The following is a 21,743-nucleotide window of genomic DNA, read 5'->3' as shown; positions in this document are numbered from 1 at the left end:
CTGGTCATGGTTACTCTTTTTTTTTTTTTTTTTTTTTTTTTTTTTTTAAGTGAAAATAATTCTGCTTAGAGATTTTCAGGCTTCCAAAGCCTTTCATTTTTTCTGAAGTTATAAAAGCAGACAAGTTTGCCTTTACAGGTGGAAAATGTATTCATATGAGTACAAAAATTTGAAACTATATTAATTATGACTGGTATAATAAAACATGATTTGGTCTTATTGATGCCTAGATGTTGATAAGAATCCTTTTTAATCATTAAGTGAACGTGACGGGGAAAATGCTAACAAATACTTAGAGTAACAAATCCTTTTGTCACTACCTTGACTCCTACCATACTTTCTAACTTACCTTAATCTCAACTTCACTTTCGTACCAAGTCTCTCCTTAGGTCCCAAATACTGAAGTTTGAGCAGGTTAAAGATACTTCGTCTGATTTTTATTTTTATTTTTAATTTTTGTTTGTTTTTAAAGGAGGTTAAAAAAATAATTTAAAACAAACAAACAAACAAACAATTTCATTGAGAAACTTCAGGTATTCTCCATTTCTGAGCAGGGATTTACAATCTGACAAAGATTTGCTGGAGCACCACCTGCTCCTATTTGTACAGCTCATAAGCTGCTAAAACATTCAGAGCCTATTTGAATATAGAAAGTCACTGCCTGCAAGTTGCCAGAGCACTAGCCATCGAGTAGTTTGTAGAAGTGGTAAATAACAGAGTAATTAGCCGCATCAAGTGATTTCATTAAAACTTTAGATTTTTTCTAGATAGTCAGAACAAGTCTCACGACATCAGTAATTCAGCACTCCTCACAGTACAGCAAAGGGTCTAGGGAGCTACAAGTGAAAAATTGGATAAAAACGCATCATTTGGAAAATATTGCCTGCTTTCAGGTCAGCGTATTGTTTCCTCCATGACAAGTGCACAGCTCCCAGGTGTCCCTTGGAATTAGTTCTGACCTGGAGGGACATTTCCTAAAGCAAGCCATACAACTGTAAAACAGAAAATCTGGTATATGTTACTGCTGAGGTCAGCAGTAAATTCAGTCCAAGAACTGCAAAGAGAGAGCACAAACCTTCAAAAACCGCAGCTTCCCCGGATCCTTTTGGAGCCAGGGGCAGGGAGGATGCCCAGACTTCATTCTCAAGACTTCTGCCTCAAGTGCAGCTCAGGTAGGTAAGAGCAGGATGAAGACGGCAGCCTTGATATGCAGAGAGCTCAAGAGCTGAGAGCAGGGAAGGCAAAAGGTGGAGTCCAGGCACAAAGCAGCACGAAGGAGCAGATGCCGCTCTCAGACCATGCTCCCCTCTGTGATTTGTACATTTGAATTTGCAACAAGAAGAGGTCTTCTGCTCGTCACTCTCCACCTCCAAGCCAATATATTTAGCACACTATTTCCCTCCCCTCGCTATATGCAGCTACAGTGGTTTCTTAATATGTCAGAAGAAATCCTCATCACTGCTTTCCCCCTCCCCCAGTTGCTGAATCGGTGGAGTAAAATGACAATCTGGTGTGCTGACATCCCTCTGATAGCTACTGCCATGTCACAGAGGCATCATTAATGTCACCACCAGCACCACGCTTTGATTTAGTCAGGCAGGAGATGCTTAATAATTGCCAAGAAAAAAAAAATGAAAAAAGAAAAAAGACAACTAAATTTGGCTACTCATTTCCCAACAGGAAGGAAGCCGCATCCAGCCGCCTGCACACTTCACGTTGCTGCAGCTCCTTCGCTCTGCCCATGCATCGGCTTCCTCCGACTTAGCCTTGCTCCCAGTGGGCTAGCAAAGCAATCACTGGTCAATCCAAAAATTTCTCAGACACATCAAGAGGATAGTAAACCTAAAATATCCCTGACTTAGCTCGTCTCCTCACCACGTAAGCTTCTATTTTCAGCAGTGCAGCCTCTGTTATTGATCTCTTGAGAACAACAAAGGTTTTGGTTTTAATTCTCCCTTTGCCATAGCAATATGCACTAAGCAGAAAGTCTATTTAGTGAAGTGCATTTGACGCTGTTCCTGAACGCAAGACACAAAATAGTATCCTAATGGTTTGTGAGTTTTATTTTTAAAATAATCTCCCAAGAACTCAAGTTCCCCATCAATCTTCTGTCACTACAAGCCCCTTCCCTCAGTTGTGTTTTCTGCGAAAAAAGTTTTGAGCAAGAGCTATTGTATTTTAAGAACAACATTTTTTTTGATGCTTCTTTTCAAGCTATCATTTCTATTTAGTTCTCTCTCATAGCTTCTTCCCCTCCTCATTGTTAATGCACTCTTGATACCTCTACTCTGATGGCATTTTTGTCTTCTTACCTACTCCCATATATACGGCTCGTTTGTCTCCTCCATCTTTCTCCGTGTGACAGCTCCTGTGAGCACTTTATGATCTTTGCTACACATCCCAAAAATTGGCTTTCAGCTTCTAGCTTTATACATAAACCAGATTGCAAAGAAGTGAACAGAATACATGCATGACACTGACACTGCGTAAATTACCTCCGAAGAGCTACTGATGAACACATTTTCCAGACCACGGGACAAGTGAGAGAAGGAGAGAGATCCCAGCTGTAGACCACATCTTTTTTCCTGGCAGATTCCTACTGCAGGGTGAGGCAGGTCTCAATATAGACAAGGCCGAACTGGATGCGGGCACGAGATACGGTTCTATCCTTTCCAGACATAAAACAGCCCAAATGCAGTGGTCGGGTTCAGACTCCCCACCACTTCACCTGCCCAGAACTTCTTCTGGAAGGAACAAGCAGCAAAGTCTGCTCCTTGCCTCCCTTCTCTGTTTGCAGATGGCAAAAGACGACACCAATTTGTACTACTGCTAACTGCATTAACATCGTACTGTGGTGTTAACAATATGCTGTGGTATTAACAACATACTGTGGTATAGCACGGAACAAGATGCCCAGGGATGCTGAGGAAATCCCATCCTTGGACGTTTTCAAAACCCAGCTGGACAGAGTCCTGAGCAACCCAACCTACCTGCGAAATAAGCCTTGCTGAAAGCCTCCTCAAACTCAAAAGGCACACTGGAGGTCTCACCTATATGTTCCTTCTATATGTCCTTCTACTTTTTCATTATTACTATTTTTTTTAATGAATGCTTGTCAAATTCTGGGCCTTCGATGACATCCCACTAGGAAAAAGGATGTTGAGACCTCATATTTGACCATGGGAGACCACTCTGAGACCCCTTCTTCCCTCCCTGAAATGTCATCAAAGGCATTCATCAGGAAGGCAGGCAATGCACTTTGAGCAATAATAATTAAATCCAAGCTGCCCAAGTTTTCACTCCACTTCCCAGGTGGTTTTTGCAGCCTGCAGTGAGCTTTATGTTGCCATGGCTACTCTTACAAGCAGTTCACCCCTCCTTTAAAACTAATCACTTCCCAGTTGCAGCATACACATACCCTATCAGGTAACTCAGCCACAGATTTTTTTTTCCCCCTCTACCAGCTCTGCAAACCTGAATTTTGATTTAAAGCAACTTCACCCATTTTCCTTCTCAAGATAGATGCAAGTTAAATATTACCTAGAGCGTTTCTTTCATTAACTTCTTCTACGGCATTAAGAAGCTGGTCTCTCTCATCGCATCTTCCAAACTTCACAGTTAAGTCTCTTATTTTCTGTATCACTATCTGACATAATTTGTTTGCAAAGGGCATCAAAATCAACCACTGGGGACCAAGTGCCTGAGGAGCTGCACTGCTGCATACCCCTTAAGGAATGGGAACAGCGCCTGCCTCTCCCTGCTCGTGGTCCGTGGTGGAGCAGCCACTGCAACAGGCACGATCAGCAAAGTCCCTCAGGTCAGCTTGTTTTGTGTTCAGGAGTAAAAACAGGCTGTGCAGTGTTGACAGCCGCTCTTCCAGTCTTTTCTCCAGACTTTAATTTCTCATCTTTTCCCTTAGCTCCAACGCCAACACATGCATTGGGATTGTTGTTCTGTTCATGCATGACAACAGCTCTGGTTGCAAAGAAGAGCTGGAGGAGCTAGCCATTAATCATTACAAAGCAGCCTGCCGAAGAAAGAAATTTAGTAAGTGATTCCAAAAGACTGGTTACCTACAGATTTGTCTACAAATTCATAGTTTTGTGCTGACTGACACTTTTACAAGCTCACATCTCTGTAGATGCATGATATCAAAGAACACCCAAATTTATGTCTCTACATTTCCCTAAGGCAAGGATCTGAACTGCTCCTTTCTCCTTTCTTTGGCTACCTCCACGAAGCTCGTGGGAATCCAAATATTTTGGAGACCCTCTATCCCACCTCCACCTGCCAGCCAAGCGTGGTTGAAAAGCTCTCGATGAGTTCAGAATATAGGATTGAGGGGATGGACTTCGAGAAATGTTTTAGAACAGCCCAGCAGCGTAAGTTTTATTGCCATAGTGAAGCAGGCTGAAAGCCTGCCAAGCTCAACCCCTTCAAATCACCAGATTTAAATACAGAGCAATGCTGTCAGCCTGGATGAACTCACGGTCTGTGCACATGGGCGTAGTCACAAACTCTTTTGGGTAATGAGTTTTTACATATCCAAGATTTCCATGTTTGCAGATCCATGAACAGTTATTTCAGAAATAACTCCTGAAATCCACATTCAGAATACTGCTCAAAGCTTCAATTTCCCCATAACTCACAATTTGAATACTCTGCACTCTTAAAAAGAGCACAGTTTGGTGCTGCACATGTGTTAGGAAGACGCTGGCGGTCTAATCTGCAGGCACGCATCTCATAGACAGTTACTGAGTCAATGGAGGACACCTATCTACTCAGTACTTTAGTTTATTAGTTTAAGCTGCCTAAATATAGCAGCAGAACTTATAGGGGTTTAATACTGGTGTGGTGATATTTAAATTGCAGCAGCCCCTAGTTAAGGGACGCATTATCCACCAATAGTAGTTGTTGTATCACGACACACAAAGTACAACAATCTCTACAGATGCACCCAAAAAATGAGCTTCTGTACCATGCTCAGATCTGTTCTTCCTCTGCCTCCCTTAATGATGGTGCAGACCGTTTGCCCAGGAGGGCAAACAACATTTGGGGGTGTATTTACCACAGCACAGCCAGCCAGCGGAGGCGATTCTCCCTCTCCATTTAGCATTGGTGCAGCCTCACCTTGAATATTGCGTGCAGTTGTGGGCTCCACAATATAAAAAGGCTGTTAAGGTCCTTGAAAGCATCCAGAGGAGGGCAACAAAGTAGTAAAAGAAAGGCATGCCCTGTGAGGAGAGGCTGAGGACACTTGGGTTGTCCAGCCTGGGGAAGAAGAGGCCAAGAGGTGACCTGGTTGCTCTCTGCAACCTTGTGAGGAGGGAAAACAGAGAGGGAGGTGCCAGCCTCTGCTCCCTGGTCACTGATGACAAGATACAAGGGAAAACAGCACAAAAACAGCAAAGGAAAGGGAAGGGAAGGGAAAGGGAACAGCAAGGGAAGACATCGCACAAAGCTGGGCCAGGGGGAGGTCCAAGCAGACATTAGGGAATGTATCTTTACTGAGAGGGTGGCCAAACACTGGAACAGGCTTCCTAGAGAGGTGGTTGATGCCCTGTGCCTGTCAGTGTTCAAGAAACATTTGGACAATGCCCTCAGTGACGTGCTTTAACTTTCGGGTATCCCTGAAGCGGTCAGGCAGTTGGACTCGATGACCTTTGTAGGTCCCTTCCAGCTGAACTATCCCACCTCACCACTGTACTCTGCAGTGAACTTGCCAAGCAAAGCATGCTTCTTCTCTCCCCCATCCTTTTGTTTTGAGAAAAACACCACCTTCTCAACCCCAGAAACGTCATCGGCTTCACAAGCACCGTAAGCTGTGCCTGCTTAGAGCTTAAGCCCTCTGCTTTGCCACCAGGCGCGGAGCAAGGACAGAGGCCTGGGGACGCCGCGTGCTTCACCCACTGTCCCGCTGGGAGGGCAGAGCAGGCCCAAGTGCCTCAAGAAGCCCTTGACTTGCGTGGCACCAACCCTCTTTGCATTTCGAAGTCCTTTTAAGAGCTGGTGAGGCAGACTGGTGTGTAGACACGTGAATGTGCTTAGTATGGATGAGGTATATATTTTTTAAGTCTCCCCCCAAAGGCCCACCTCTCTGAAAAGGGCACTCTCTCCCTTTCAACCATGCAGAAAAGACGGGGGTTCATCAGGGAGCAGGGCTCTTCCTTCAGCTGTGCTGCTCCCATAAGAGCTGGGGAGCTGGTAAGGAAACAGTAACATAGACCTGGCTATGCCTTTTTGCTTATTTATTTTCCCCAGAAGTGAATCTTTCTTTAAAACAGTATTTTAATAGGCAGCCACTATACAGACTTCCCCTGTGCTATTCTCTTCCAAAAAAACACAAATCAAATACCAAACTGACAGGAGGAGAACTTGAAGTTCGTATTTGATTAGCATTGCATTTACAATGCAGTAATTCCCCGAGTCCTCCGCCATCCTGAGGTCCAGCTCCACCAGGCTCTGGACAGCCACAGGAACCGCCTGGCCCCATGGTGTGTAAATCATTCCTCTAACTCTTACAAAGTAGAAATCTCCAGGTTATTCCACCTAAAATGTCAGACAGATGGCAACTAAAATGTTCAGTATGCAACGCAAATATTCACTGCAAGCACACAATGATGGCAAATACTAATAAAATCGAAGTGAAGCTGAAGATAGATGACATGAGAGATCACAGGCCAAACTATTGTTTCAAATACCTGAAATCAGGAGAGCAAGCCACAATTCTGATCAATAAAGCAAATAAAACAAATGGCCAATGAAATTAGGCATCTCATTAAAACTCCTTGAATATACATGCAATTATAGCATAGGCCTCCCCCTTTCTCAAAAAAGCTGAAGTATTGCAATACACAAGGCAACAGTAACCAAAACTTTGTGATCTGGATTATTCTGCTCCTAACTCTGAAAAATAGATTCATCAAATCAAACCATTCAGCAGCTATGTTCATGGCATGTCCAGGCATTTCAACACAGGACTGAAGTTACAAGGCAGGGCCAGGAACACAGTCAAATCATCAAGTTAAATTACCTGAAGTTCTGATGAGAAGTATACCAAGCAATTTATCTAAAAACATATTAGTATTTCATGTTCCTTTGCTGGCCAAAAGTTATCTTGGAATGGCTCAATAAAATAAAAAAAATACAGCAGAGGATTATAAGTTTATCCGATGTATTAAGTGATTACAAGCACATATAGAATGATAAATCCATTATTTATGCACTAAGCAATCTGTCGATTGGTAAGGAAAGAAAATTCTTCCAGGGTCTCACGTTGTGGGGGTGACTTTACCCAAACAACTCCCTGTGGCAGTAATGCCTAGCAAAAGAAAATCTGCAGTCTCATGTTCTTATAATTTCTGTGGACTTGAGTTTTGTACTACAACCTGTATATACAATGGATTGCTGCAGTATATTTTGTGGGGTGTTCATAGCAGTACCAGAACAAGCCTGTGTGTGGAAGTGTAAGTGTGAAGATGCTTGTGAGGTCTCTGGACTATTTTACATAGAGTCTCCTCAAATCACAGGCGGCCGTAACCGCTACAGTCCCTTGCACATCTATCACAGCTACCTGAGCCTTTGCGTATCTGAACGATGCCTTTTTTTCCATTATTATTACTATTATTTTTCTGTTCTTCTGGAAGAGCACGCTGGCTGGATTTCCTGGGATGTTGCTGAGGTTGGCAGTGTTCTTGCATCAGATTCACAGCAAGGGAGCCAGCCCCAGGTGCATGCATGGTGCCAGCGAAATCCCAGAGTACCAAAGACCCTTTGTTTCCTCAGATGAAATCTTTGAGAGTTTGAACTACATTTAGCCCAGAAGGTGACCAAAATGCCTCCTATCCAGCAAGCTAATAAGGCTGCTCTAACCCTGGAGAAGCAAAAGACCACAGATGGAATTACAGAAAAACCGGGTTAATCTCTCAATATGCAAAGTTGATTCCCTGCTGAACTGGTGATCTCTGATCTTAATCACCCCAGCTCTATCTGAGGATACTGTAGAAGAACTGCAGCAGACCAAGTAACTTAAACATATTAAAAAAAAAAAAAGTCTTCCTAGTTACTAAGTCTTTCTGTTTACTTCCTACAGAGCAGACATGTTAAAAAATTAATTATTTAAAATATTTACCAAAGGCAGTGTTGGCAAGCAACAAAGCAGCAGCAAAACAAAGAGTTAAAAATAATAAAACCAACAAAGCACTGAGGTATTCTTGTTAGGCTTCATCCACGTCTAATCAGAAGGGTTTGAATGAGCTTCTTTTTCACAAATAAATAGATGATGTCATTAATTTTCTCTTGAACCTTGAAGCTGCTGAAGAAGAAGATCTGATCTAATGCCAGTTAATTCCCGCTGCGTGCAGAATTGTAATCTGTCCTGCAAACCAGATCTGACCTGGATTCAAGTCAAGAATTTGAGTGGACAAAACAGGGAAAAAAATTTATAGGACAGATGTACATTCTTTACCCATGTACACCATGCACACAAGTTTACATTTGTATCCATACAAAAGCATAACTTATCATATACACAGTCCAACAGTGAGTCAAAACTTGCAGAATTAGACTACACTTTGGTCACATATACACCTACCACATGTACCTTCTTTGGTTAAAAAACTACAAAACAAAACATTTAGCAGTACAGCTGTTAACATGTTTAAGCTCTGCATTTCCTGTTTTTTAACATTAAGAATATTACATTGCTTATATAGGTCCTGTTTTCTTGAACATTTTGAAGACTTAAGAGGGTAGTAACGATGCACCTTTTAATTTGTGCTCCTACACTGTACAGCTGAAAGCTTACATATCTGCAGAAATTCACTGTAAAGCTGAAACATAAATAAACTCATCAATATTAGAAGTGCGTGCATACACACACAGAGGACTGTAGGCTTGTAAACAGCACAAGCATAATTGCCTGGAGGAAATACTTGGCAAAAACAAAAGGCGAGAAGATCACCCCACAGATTTTAATTTATTTGTTTCTTCATTGCTTTATAAAACAAACAAACAAAAGAACCCACACGTTACTCTGGGGACTTGTCCTCTCTAAAATCACATCCCTCGGAAAGCTCTCCAATCATAGCTGTATTAATTACAGCTCCAGCAGGCTTTTTCTTTTACAGCCAAAGCGACATGTAATTTTTCCACTAAAACTTGTCAACAGATTGCACACAGGTTTCAAGAAGTTGCTATTTACTCCAGACACAGCTCCGCGAAGTTCTGAGATTTCTTTTGGCTGCACATCTCGGGCACATGGAGAAATGATGCCAGCCCAGAAATGTGGGGCAGCCCCGTGCTGCCCTTACCTCTCGCAGAGCCCACGCAGACACCTTGCTGAGGGCTCCTCCAACATGCAGGAAAAGCCAGGAACACACAATCTCCGTCCCAGCATCTCCATGCCCCCCCACCTGCTCTGGCCCCCAGGGCAAAGCAACCTCCTGAGCTCCTGGTGGGGGAAAAAACGATGGCAGTCCTCTGTTCGCACCTGCCTGAGATTTCTGGTGAAGTGCTGAAGACACAGGTGTCACACAAACAACGTGACAGGGACATGCACCCCAACTGTGAGCCTGTCACAGCCTGATTTCCGAGTTCTGTGCCAAGAGAGACAACCACGCAAATAGTAACCAAGAGCAGGAAAATGAGATAATTTAGAAAGGCTCTCACGATGAACACGAAAGACAATTGCAGTCTTCTCCAATGCCTGCTATACCATGTAGAGCCCTCATACTCTCAGCTGAATAAAAATACAGAAACCTCAAACAACAGCAGCAAAACTGAGTCCCATGACACCTCAGAGAGCACTTGCATGGGTAGGGGATGAACAAGGGATGCTATCAACAGCTACCAGCACCTTTGTAAGTGCATCAAGCCTCCAAGAGCATTGCAAAAGGACCAGCACCCTTCATCCCACCCAGGAAAGCATTTCAAAGAAGGCATTGCCATAGACACAGCACAAAATCCAACTTACCAGTACAAGTAATAGGCTAAAGCCAGCGCAATGAGCGTAGCACAGATTCCAGCTAGCAAGCATGCACCCGACTGGCCTACCAACATCTTCCCAGGCCGTTATTGATTGATAAAACCAAAAAAGGAGGAGGAAAAATGGAGGGGCAAAAATGGGCGACGTGAGTCCTTGCTGGGAAAGCAAATCAGTCTTGACATGGAGGAGGGATTATGATGACAAAAGCACATCGAGGTAAATCTGGAAGCGCTGCGGCTACTAAAACCGCCAGCTCAGCAACAGGAGGAAAAAAAAGCCAGGTGTCCTCTTCTTTACGTGGCTTCGTGAAACACTGCACTAAAAAAAGCCCCTCTCGCCTCAAAGAATGAAGGCGTGATGGGGGCAGAAGTGGACTAACATTTAAAATAGGTAATACTTCTCAATAAATGTTACTGTCAGGTGGTGGTGCTGACAAACCAGGCTTGTGCCCTAATCCAATAATCTTCTTACAGCAAATTACCAGGCTACAATCAACTGGATTCACTCGCGTGGTGAGGTATGTATGCCCAGTGCTGCTGCTTGACACGTTTTGTGGATGTTGTTTTGTGTTTGTTTTTTTGTGTTTGTTTTTCTTAAGAGCTGAGAAAGGACAACCCTATGTGTTAAGAAAGAGAAGCCCACCTCTCTTCTGTGAGGAGCCAGCATGAGATTTTTGGGAGCATGGCTGCAAAGAAAGGGTTTGGTCTGCCTCCAGAGTACAGTCCTCCCAAGGCTGGAGGACTATGTGCCTCAGCAGTGTGAAGACAAGATGTCTTTTAACAATGTGAATAAAGAAAGGGGCCTTGCAGGCAGATGGGGAACAGGCTGTGGGGTGCTTTTTTGTGGAGGGGAAACTGTGACTGCACTGCCTGCAGGTCTTGGAGGTGAACTCTACCACATTACAAGCGATGGTATTTTCTCTCTTCTACTCCAGATTCAGGGCTCTGGCAAGGCCTGAACCATGGCAGGCCTGCTCCTGTGGGCTGGTTAACAAGGTGGTGACAGGGGATCCAGGGAAAGGAAGCAGCAAGGAGCCTACTGGAGGCCCTGGGCCTGCTGGGCCATTCCACACCATGATCCCAACAGGGACTTGAGGCCATGGCTGCACTGAGACAAAAAAGGTGGATGGTGGAAGAGCGTGGCTGCTGCTCGCCCAATTCACCACAGCCCTCAGCGTGAGGACAGGCCCTTCAGCTGGCATAGCTGATCCTCGTGTAAGAAGGGCCAGGCCTCCAAAAAGAGCAAGACAAAACCAACTCCAAGCACAGTCTAGCTGAAATACCACAGAAAAACTGAAGCAGCCATTGCAGACACAACATTTCCATTTGCTGACCAAGCCTGGGCAGGAGCTGTGGGGTGCATACAGCGAGCTGTGGGGTGCTTCTGGCTCCCCCAAAACCCCTGGCTGCCCAGCATGTGCAGCCACGGAGGTTTTAGTGAAGTGGGAAGAATTGGTGCAAAACCGTGCCAGAGAAAATAAACAGGAAGTCTGACAATCAGAGAAACACACAATGCTTGCAACTATTTAGAAACACAGCCAAAAAGGAAACTAGAGGCTGTGAATTTAAAAATCACAGCCCAATAGGAGATTTTATCTGGCATGACGCTCAGCAGAGCTGGGTGGAAAAAAAGGAGCATAAGACGCTGCCTCTGAGTTTAAAAGTAAGCATAAGATAAGCATGCCATGTGCTAGAAAGTGTGGTGAGAAAGGTCACATGAACCTTTCTCAACTGGGACAGAAACAACCCAGCATTTATGTCTTTAAGGAAAACATCAGTTGCTTTCTCTGCACAAATTCAACAAGCCCTCATACCCTGCTGTGTCCTGAGAGCAGCGTCCAGGCATATTTCAAACACTTTTCCAACCTCACCTGTAGCTCAGCCACATTTGTGAAGTGATTACACAGGCAGAAGTGTCACCGATATTCACATCCCTGTCAGCTGAGGAAGCAGCTTGCAACCAAATTTCTTGCTTGGGAATAGTATTTGTGGGCTCCAAAGAAGTTTCTATGGGTTATCTTTCCCAGCCTGAGACTGGACACACTATTTCTGTTCTCAGTTATAAATACAAAAGTTATATATTAGAACAAGAACCCAAGGGACAAATAGGCGTAGTTCAGAGATGATAGGTTTTCAGACATGTACAATCTGCAAACTGGTCCTTGCAACATTTCTGTAGGTGAAGCTGAATCACCAGTTTGCAGGACTGCTGATCAGTACTTTTCCAGAGCACAATATTCATTTTAAAAATTGCATATAATGGAACATGGCTGGGCGCAGGACAGCCTTATGATTTTGTAAATAAAAACCAAAACAAGAGTAGCAATTATCAAGAGGCCTCATTTTAAAAAATTAATTAGGAAGTCACAATAATTGTCTATATCTGGAACAAGTTTTACTTGGTATTTCGTTTATAAAAGCAATTCTAAAATTATAGTGCTGGTATTCAAACAGTGATTCTATAATGCCAGCCCTTACATAACAAACAGAAAGGAGTTATCTAACAGAAGTGCTATTAGTACGGAATGATTTCTGAGTAATAGGCCTCTTGTATTGTGTGAAATAATCAATGTTATATAATTAAACTATGTTGCCAATCTTAGTCTCCGATGATTAAGAAAAACCTCAGTGGTGTCTACTCATTTTTAAGACTACACAAAACGCTCCCCTCTGCTCGGAGTAGTTAAATTTTCAAGGCAGGTGGGAATTCATCCTTTGTATTCAGATAAAAATAAACTACAATAGAAATTTCATGAGCGTACATGCATCTACGCAAGGAGCTGTAAAACCCAGGGACCCATCCAAAAGCCCACTTTCAGCCACAGAGAATGGCTGGTGGCTTGAAATAAATTAATAATTAAAAAAAGGAAGAGGAATATTGGGATAGAGGCAGGTGTCTATAAATTTGAGTCATCTTCTACATGGATAGGGTGAATCTGGAAAATGTTTTCTGGCAGTTTCCTTCTCTCTTAAACCAGGGATGCAAAATAAGGGATAAACAACAACAACAACAAAAATCCAATCCACGATCATCCAAGATTTAAGTGTTAAAAGGGGGATGATACACTTCTCTTTCTGTATTGAAAATTATGCGAAAATCAACCCTTGAAGAAAAAAAACAAAGCCAACCAGGAGATACCTGTCAACATGCAAATATGCTGTGGCTGAACAAGGAGAAGCTTCTGGCTGCTGCTAAATGAAGTCTCAGCAAACGCTGCATGCGTGCCTGTGAGCCCCTACTCGAGTTCAAAGCTTTTCTTTGATGCAGTGCATACTAATAGGGAAGAAACTGGAAGTCTGTCTTTCAAGAAACACTGAGCTGCTTTAAATTTTAGGTATGAAACACTACTATCTGCAAAACAGGAGCAATGTGATTTATCTTATGACTGCAGCCACAGTAACACTCTTCTGCAACAGCCTTGTGGCTACCTGACCAGTGCTACGGGTGAACCATGAGGGAGCAGGATGGCTCTCAGGTTCCTGGAGGCAACCCGACCACCTCCATCTTACCCACTCCTGAGAGGGGACCAGGACATGCAACACGAAGCACACTGGTTTCTCTTATGCTTCACGCTTCTTCAATGCTACTTCAATTGCTACTGCTACTCACCTGCCAGGATGCAGAAGCTTAAATAAACCACCAAGTAACTCAAAAATGCAATAAAGAGAAGGCCCCACATGACAACAGAGCTATCTGCATGCTGTACAAATAACAGCTTTAAAAAATAAAAAAAAAGGAATTTTTTTCCCTGCTCATGCACTGCTGTATTAAACGAAGAAATTCCACAGAAGAGCATTTGCAGAATTTCACCCTGCAAATGGGGTGCCCAGAGAGCTGGGGAGTCTCTCTCCCCATGTTAAGGAAGTATAAGCTTCCACCAGAAAATTTGCAAGGGTTCAGTCTGGGAGGGAGGTGCAGACCATGCAGGAGAGGGATGGAAGATGAAAGCTGTTCTTCTGAAGTATTTGGCTTTGGAAGATCTCAGTAACAAGAGAGACATGGGGGAAAAAAAAAAATAAAATACTAAAACCAGAAGCAGTAGTGTTTTACTGGGCGACTAACTGTCGCTTAGGCAGCTTCAGATAAAACCCTGTTATTTACAGTCAAGAAAGAATAATAGGTGAAAAATGTGGCTTGGAATAACAAGAGGCACAGAACCCAAACAGCTTCTCAGATGGCTCACGCGAGCTGAATTGGCACAAGAAATTGTGTTTGGGAGCTTGATGCTGTGGAGGAGTATGCTCAGTGCCATGCTACTTTGTCCAGTCTGTCTTTTACAACCCAAACGGTGAGAACGCAAGAAAGAGCAATAGAGAAGGCCAGCAAGCCACATCACCCCCTTCCTCCTTGTATAGGATCTTTTATTCTCTTCCCTATCACCTCAACTGTCATCAGCAGCGTGTTCCAGCCAGAAAACAACAGCTATGCTCCTTTCAGGTGATTTGACTGACAAATATTTCACAATGCTGTTATCAGCCTGAATTCATAATCATCCCTGTGGCCAGGTCTCGTTTTGCATATACATAAGACAGGGTATCTTTCTAAAAAGATAGGGCAGACTGTCGAGCAGACTGATAGCGAAAGCAAATACGTGCTGGGCAAAGTTTTTTGTTCTGTGTTCTCAGACAAGATCACACCAGCCCCTTCTGACCTGAATACCAAGACTGTGTGCTGTGTGGCTGCTGTCAATCTTTTCAGTGTAAATAAAATAAAATAAAAATAAAATAAAAACAAAGCAAAAACCCCCAAACATGCCAACAAGACCAAAGAACAAACCATTAGGGCATCACATTCGGAATGTAAGGTTGAGCTTCAGGCATGTGAACGCAGCAGGCTTTTACACGAGGCACAATCTTTCTAAATTATAAGCAGCCCCCTTCATAAACACATTATCCCAACTCATTCAAAAAAATAATTTTGAAATAGAAAGTCTGTAGGCTGTTAAAATTTGGACCGTTGTTGGCCATTCAGCTGGGAAACTGAACAGAAATTGTTCTGCCAACAGCCCATCCTATTTAAAAACCCATATGAGAGAAAGACCTGGAAAGAAACATTTATAGCTCTCCTCATTCCTTAAGATCTTTCATCTCTGGGTAGCTTGGCATCCTATTGATAAACACATCTCTTGAAGGATATAGTTAAATCATTATGAATTCTTCAGATCAGGGGTCCCTTCTGTGGTAACACATGCAGACTTTGAACTCCAACAATGATCAGAAATTGAGGACCGGTTAGCGTTTTCATGATTCAGTTTCGTTGTTTTGCTTCCTCCAAACAGTAGCCTTTTAATGCAGTGTTTGAGAGGGACGTGACCTAAATATCTTTTCACTGAAGGCTGCAGGGATACTTGAAATGACTAGCCCACTAAAAACGCATGCTTTTGTTGCACTAGTGGAATTCAGAGCTAGTCTGCATGAGGGCGGCTCCCCAAACAACAGCAAAAGCACGCAAGTTTTGACAGATGCTCTCTGCTCTTTTTGTCATCGTGTCACATAAACTAGCTCAGACTGCATCTAGACCAAAGGACATTAAAAGTAATCTTGATGCTGTGAGTACCTTCTCAGTCCTACAGGTGTCACAGTACTGACACTAATCCAACTGTGGGAGATTTCTCAATGACCTAACCCCGAGCAAGGCGGACAGCTGTGTGCGTGGAAGTTTCTACATCTCAATACCTTCCACACTATCACTTCCACTTCTGTCAGAGATGCACAATAGCACTGGAGCAGAGGTTGTTTTCTGTTACCTGGCACGTTTATAAAGCACCAGAAGCAGCATCAGCTGAAATTAGTAGTATGAAAGCAGGCACCCGTTTCTCTTGGAGCTTGCATCGTTTCAGAGTAGTTGGAGTACCAAATCGAAAATTGCTCCCTGTCATTTGAAAAATTACAAACTAATTAGTAAACAGAGGTGTTTATTGTAGCAAAGCCTCACATTCAAAAGGGCCTATGTGCCATGCTTGATTTCTGAATGCCATCACTGCTAGCTTGGCACCGCTCTTCAAAACCTCCTCAGTCAGGAAGAGTAATGGTTTGAGAAGCAGCATTTATGCTCTTATGATTCATTTTTATCTGCCAGAATAACCCTTAGCTCATCTGCAATTATATGCCAAAAAATCAGATATTCAAGCATATTAAAAACTGCCTGCAGTTCAATGTGACGTGTTAATATAGAACACATTTACAGACAGTGAGTCTAGCAAACCAGGCTAGCTTGGTTTTAAATAAACAGACTGCTCTAATTACCAAAACTGATTTAAAAGAATCAATATTTCTCCAATCAAGATATACAACAAGAACCTTCATGCTATTTACTCAGCAATGTATAATTGCTTCTTAAGTCTGAAGTCAGTTCTGTTCACTTTTAAGCCCACTAAACAGGAATTATTACTTCCATTGAATCACTCTGTTTAAATTCCTCTTACCTTTATTGTAAGCAGCCAGATTTTGGAAATATCTGTAATAATTCAAACTTTGCTGCATTAGTAAGTATTTTTCTGTAACTGATTTCATTACTTCTGGGCAACTAGGAGCTTATTTAGACAGCTGATTTGACTGACTGCTCACAAGTCCTACTCCAGGCACTGCAAGAGGCTCACTCTTAACTCTTCCTTAGGGTTGGCATGCCCTGAGGTTTGCTTGTGCGACTGCTTTTAGAGTACTTACTGATCCCAAGTCTGTAAAAAAAAATTAACAGCACCAAGTTGTATCTTAAGCTAAACCATATTTTTTAAATTTTTTTTTGTTCAGAATGTTGGAATTTTTATTTTATAAAAAAACGGATCATTTCAGGAGGCTGACTTGGGGAGCAGTTAACCTAACTAAATGTAATAAATCGGTACTGGCAGGCATGAGGGATGAGCAGCCTGAACACAGCAGCATGTGCAACTGAGCTGTAAGTTTGTGTTACCAAATATCCTAGCTCTACATTAGCCCGCAGTCATTAACAGCGAAGACGTTTCCCTTCTGAGGTACACATCACAACAGTAAGCAGCATCCCTATACCTGCAACAGAAGAAAAGGAATCGCAAGAGAGGATGCTTCTGTACATTAGCCCTTTTGCTCCCACGTTGATACATATCCAAAATCTCTACCCGATTCCTTACTGAGTATGGCAGAAACTTCTAGAAGAGTAGAGGAGTGTCTTCCTTGACAGCCATCCAGAGGGGACTTGCAAAACCCCTGTCCAACCCCTGGCAGTGCCGCTGAGCAGCCTGAGCTGCTGCCCTACCTGCACAGCCCTTCTCCTCCATGGTGGAGCAACACAGTTGTCGCAGCAGCCACATTATCTCCTCTCGCTGCCCTCAGTTTCCTCCTTTCTGTTGTCACGCTGTGGCAGTAACAAAGGATGTTCTCCTCCGAGAGGGTTATCTTTTATCTGTCAGCCTTTTTCAACCACAAATGCTTATGTTTGTGTAATCTCCAACTCCGCAGCCTCAAGCCAAACCATTCTTGTGCACCAGGCTACTGGTCCAAATAAACCTGAACACCAAAACCAAGGCAGAAACAGAGACGCCCTTAAGGAGATGACCAAGGCACAGAGCCTTGTGATAGAACTGGCCCTGCTTACGTGGCATAATATTAATACTGGTTGCAACAGCATTCATATTCCCCCATCTGTACGCCCTGCTGCATCGGAAAATACTGCAAAAAGGTCCTGAACACGTGGCCTTCACAACTTAAAAAACAAGTGAGAACAACTGCTCCCATTGCGACATTTACATTTTCAGAGCAATTATAAATACATAATAGCACAAGCCTTTATAGCTTCTTCCACAGTGTTTTTAGTTTGGGTTATTTTTCTCTCTCAAAATAAACATTCCTACTAGGCAATCAGTAGTTGGCTGAAGAAAGAGAGCTGGTCCCTGCGCAATCCAGCTCCACAGTGCATCTGTTTTAAATGGAACGGGCTCTAACAGCAAACTTGTTTAAAGCTAAGCCTTAAGCAAGGCAGTCTACAGAGCACACTCATAAAATTTTAAGAGCCTAAATTAGAACTTAAGTTGCAATTAGGCACCTGCTCTTGGAGGCAGTAGTTATCAAATTCTCTTGCCCGGGGTCTGGAGATTCAGCTTATGGGCCTTTGATTTCCACTGGATCTCCCATGCTCAGACTGGTCCTTGACCACCCTGGCAGGACTGAACAGTGCTGGGTCCTGCTCCCAAGCGCAGCCAGCATCTTCTGACAGTGCTGCCCTTTCTCTCAGCCTCCTGGGGATCAAAACTTGGGAGTGGTGTAGTCCCGCTCTCTTCAAAAGTCATGGCGACTGAGTGCTTCACAAAACACAGCCGGTACACTGACTCCTTCCAGATGAAAATCATAAGGAGAGCCAACCTCTGTTCCAGGGAAAACTACAACTTCAAATGGAGTATGCCTTTGCATGGAGTCAGAAAACATGCCCTCAGCAGTCTGTGGATGATCCAGTAGGTATTGCTCTGTGAATCTGAGCTTTGAAGAAAATCTCACAAAATGTACTCTACGTTTCTCCTTGCTTGAACTAACAGAAACTCTTGAAATTGCGATTGTCATTACTGCTTTTGTGAGCTGCTTCTTGTTGTAGCCTGCTGGATTCTTTGTCTTTGCAATTTATTTTTTTTCCTGTGACCCCCAACTAAATTTATATTAAAAATGACTCTTCCAATAATCGTTACAAAATTGTCATGCTGGCAAGCCTGAGAAAAAGAAATCTCCCCACGAAGACATGTAGGAAGGACAAAAACAGCAGATGGTACCCATAGGGCCTCTGCTTATGCACGAGCCTCAACAAGAAGGGCCAGCCATTACGAGAAATGCTATCATAATTCAGCCTCCCCATCAGTCAGTCCCTCACCTCTTTGAGTGCGTGCCTGCTGGTACCATTTGTGCTTTGGTTCATGAGATGGAGATTTGCTCTGCATAAGAAGCGTCCACTGGGACACTGAAAAGCTCTCAGTAAAATTTCTCTAATCCATATTAATATCTATCGACCCGCTCCAGATTTATCTAAACAATCAAGGTGGTGAAGGAATTATTCATGGGATTATTCAACCCATGCAGCTTCCAGCATGGCCATCCACCTCATTCAGGACATTTCGTTTCCAGACGATTCATCCTCGCAGGCTCTATCGACCAGAGATAAAAGACCCAGGCACGCGCTACACCAGGGGCACAGGCACCAGGCTTTGCAGCCTGCAGGGCTGGCTACCAGAAGCTCAAGTCCAAACAGAAGCAGAACTTGAAAATTCAGCAGCCGTGCACAATTCATACAATCCCGTCCCCCACCAGCATATCTTTGCTTCTCAGTAACACTTGCATCAATGGCTTTTTCAGGCCTTGCACAAAAAGAAGAAAGGCAAAAATTGGGGCTGTATAAACAGAAAAAATAAGCTTATGAAACGGCAAATCCACAAAAAATAGGTTTTCACACATCGCTTGGGTATTGCTTTTACACTGATGGCAATGAGCCCGAGTAAAAGCATTCTGCAGAACTGGCTCTGAAAGTAGATGGCCACCACCACACTGTAACAAGGCTTTGTTCATCTGCATCCCTTCACCCACCAAAGCTGCAGACGATCAATATTAACCAGATTCAGGTGTAATAATTAATGTGTGTGTAAAATTTGGTCCAAGAATACCTGGGACTCACAGAAGTGGTTATTTGCCCACCCAATATAACCTATGATGAATGCTTTAGCATTTTTTCATAGCAGGAAAAACTAGAACTTCAAATGGAGTATACCTTTGCACGGAGTCAGAAAACAGGCCCTGAACAGTCTGTGGATGATCCAGTAGGTATTGCTCTGCAAATCTGAGCTTTGAAGAAAATCTCACAAAGATTAAAGTTTTGTGGCAAAAGACTCATCCTATAATAGACCTTGAAACATTTTAAAATACTAAAGCAACGCTGCATGTGTGTGCAAAATCACCAGGTGTAAATTACTTTCCTATAAAAAAGCTATTAATAGCCCACAAAGAGGGCAGGGTATCACGGAGATCATCATTAAAATGTCAACATCTGACACTAGACACTCTGGGGTTTTAAAATCTTACCCTGAAAAACTGTCCTCTTGCTGTGTCAGTGGGGTCTCATCAGCCTTCCACTTTTGCTGTCACCTTTTATGCATGAGAGACTGCAAAAAGGGTCAATAATAAGAATTCTGCTGCTGTAACTTAACATTGTTATATGTTGTTACCGGCTAAAATTTAAGAATGTTTGGATTAAAGGCAGCCCAGTCTAAGATGACTCTACAATCAGCATTCAAAAGATTTCTAAGAACTTTGTAAGAAGCACTTCAAAGCACTATAAGGCCACAGTTCCTATTTTACACTTGGGGGGGGGTGGGGGGGGGGGGGAGGAGACAATTTAGCATTTACGGAGTCCTCTAGAGGTTTATTTGTGGTTAAGTCTTTGCTGCAATTACTACCAACAGATACAGCATTCAAGAAAGCGCGTGAGCGAACACTACAGCAAGCACCGGGCTGATGCGCAGGTTTCATCCCTAAATTAAATACCAAGAGTGGGAGACGTTTGATGCCTCTCCTAGCAATTCATGCGGATCTATGAAAAGAACAGGATTTGCACTTTTTTTTTTTTTTCTTCTAAAAGCATCTTATTGCTACAGACAAAATGCAAATACAGAAACGTGGGGGAAGATTTCTTTCTTACCACCACCACTGTGGACCACTTCTGGCACCTGGCAACTCTCAGAGTAACAGGAGAATTCCCATCTCCTCCCTCCAGGGAAGTACCACTGCTTATGTTTCAAGAGATTTGCTTTCTCATTTGCCTATAAGCAAAAAAGACATTCTCCAATGAACGAAGGTGAAAATACTTTGTTTAAAAGCAAAATACAATGCAAACAACACAGAGCTGCTTACCCTGCTCACAAATTCTTTAACTCAACCGCTCTCTACGAAGATTACCCATCTTTCTCTCTTTTTTTTTTTCCTTTCTTATTTTTTCCCCAAAGAAAAGAGAAACCTCTTCCTATACACTAGTATTACACTCTGCTCCGCAGGTAACAACTACTATTGCTTTCAGAAGGTCTGACTGGCACATATCCATGAAATTAAAAGCAAATGTTCTCATTTTATATCTAGCAGTGAAATTGCAGCTTCTATTCAGAATGGAGAAGGGGCTTGCATACTTAAGGACTAGCCTACTTTTCCTAGCTTTACTAATAAGCATAACAAAAGGTATTTCTTTTACCTACAAAACCCTGTCTTGATAGAAGTTATTTGAAAATGAAGCAGAAGCAATTATCCACTCTCAAAACACACACTTAATCCCTATATTTTATTAAGAGCAGGTTTTTTTATGATCCTGAAGCAATTAAGTTAATCATTATTTAATTTTAGATTTACCGAACTGAAGATTTACTTCAGACACGAGCTCACTTTCCAGATAATTTAGTCTCAGTAATTAGAGATGTACTTCACCCAGAGGTGGCTTGTTTAAAGGCTGTTATGTAATTTCACAGGCCTTAAAAGCTCAGCAAGGTTGGCGCAGCAATCTACGAATCACAGTCTGTAAAACCTGAGTTTATTGGGGGGTGCTGTATAGGAGGAGCAGAAATAAAGACCGGGCATGTAGGATCACATTGCGTATATTTACCCTGGCCACCAAGCCGTTCAAAAACTGCTTAATTCTGACCTAGTTCTGACAAATCTGGGCAACCATCACGCTGACACTAGCAAACGCTAGTTAGCCTTTCAGCAAGCTACTAACGGGCTACCTCGGATTTAGGTCTGTGGGCAGCTCGTGACTCGCTGCCAGCCAG

At 42.9% G+C, this 21,743-nt stretch overlaps 1 protein-coding gene across 3 annotated transcripts in view; it reads right to left on the bottom strand.

Annotated features, from left to right (window-relative positions):
* Positions 1 to 20,750, bottom strand: part of AGPAT3 (1-acylglycerol-3-phosphate O-acyltransferase 3) — a 48,377-nt gene extending 27,627 nt beyond the window's left edge. The window contains exons 1-2 of one of the 3 annotated variants that reach the window (XM_032186137.1): positions 20,630 to 20,750; positions 20,014 to 20,093 (exon numbers count right to left, since the gene is read on the bottom strand). The gene's annotated coding sequence lies outside the window, so the exon portion shown is untranslated. Of the gene's footprint in view, positions 1 to 1,075; positions 1,154 to 20,013; positions 20,094 to 20,629 lie in introns of those variants that run through there. The other 2 variants (XM_032186147.1, XM_032186157.1) reach the window with 2 other exon arrangements.
* Positions 20,751 to 21,743: the final 993 nt, after the last annotated feature.

The sequence above is a fragment of the Aythya fuligula genome, chromosome 1 (genome assembly GCF_009819795.1).
Source record: "Aythya fuligula isolate bAytFul2 chromosome 1, bAytFul2.pri, whole genome shotgun sequence".
Taxonomy (NCBI): domain Eukaryota; kingdom Metazoa; phylum Chordata; class Aves; order Anseriformes; family Anatidae; genus Aythya; species Aythya fuligula.
Note: the sequence above shows the minus strand (reverse complement) of the source record. Positions and strands in the feature narration are given on the sequence as shown.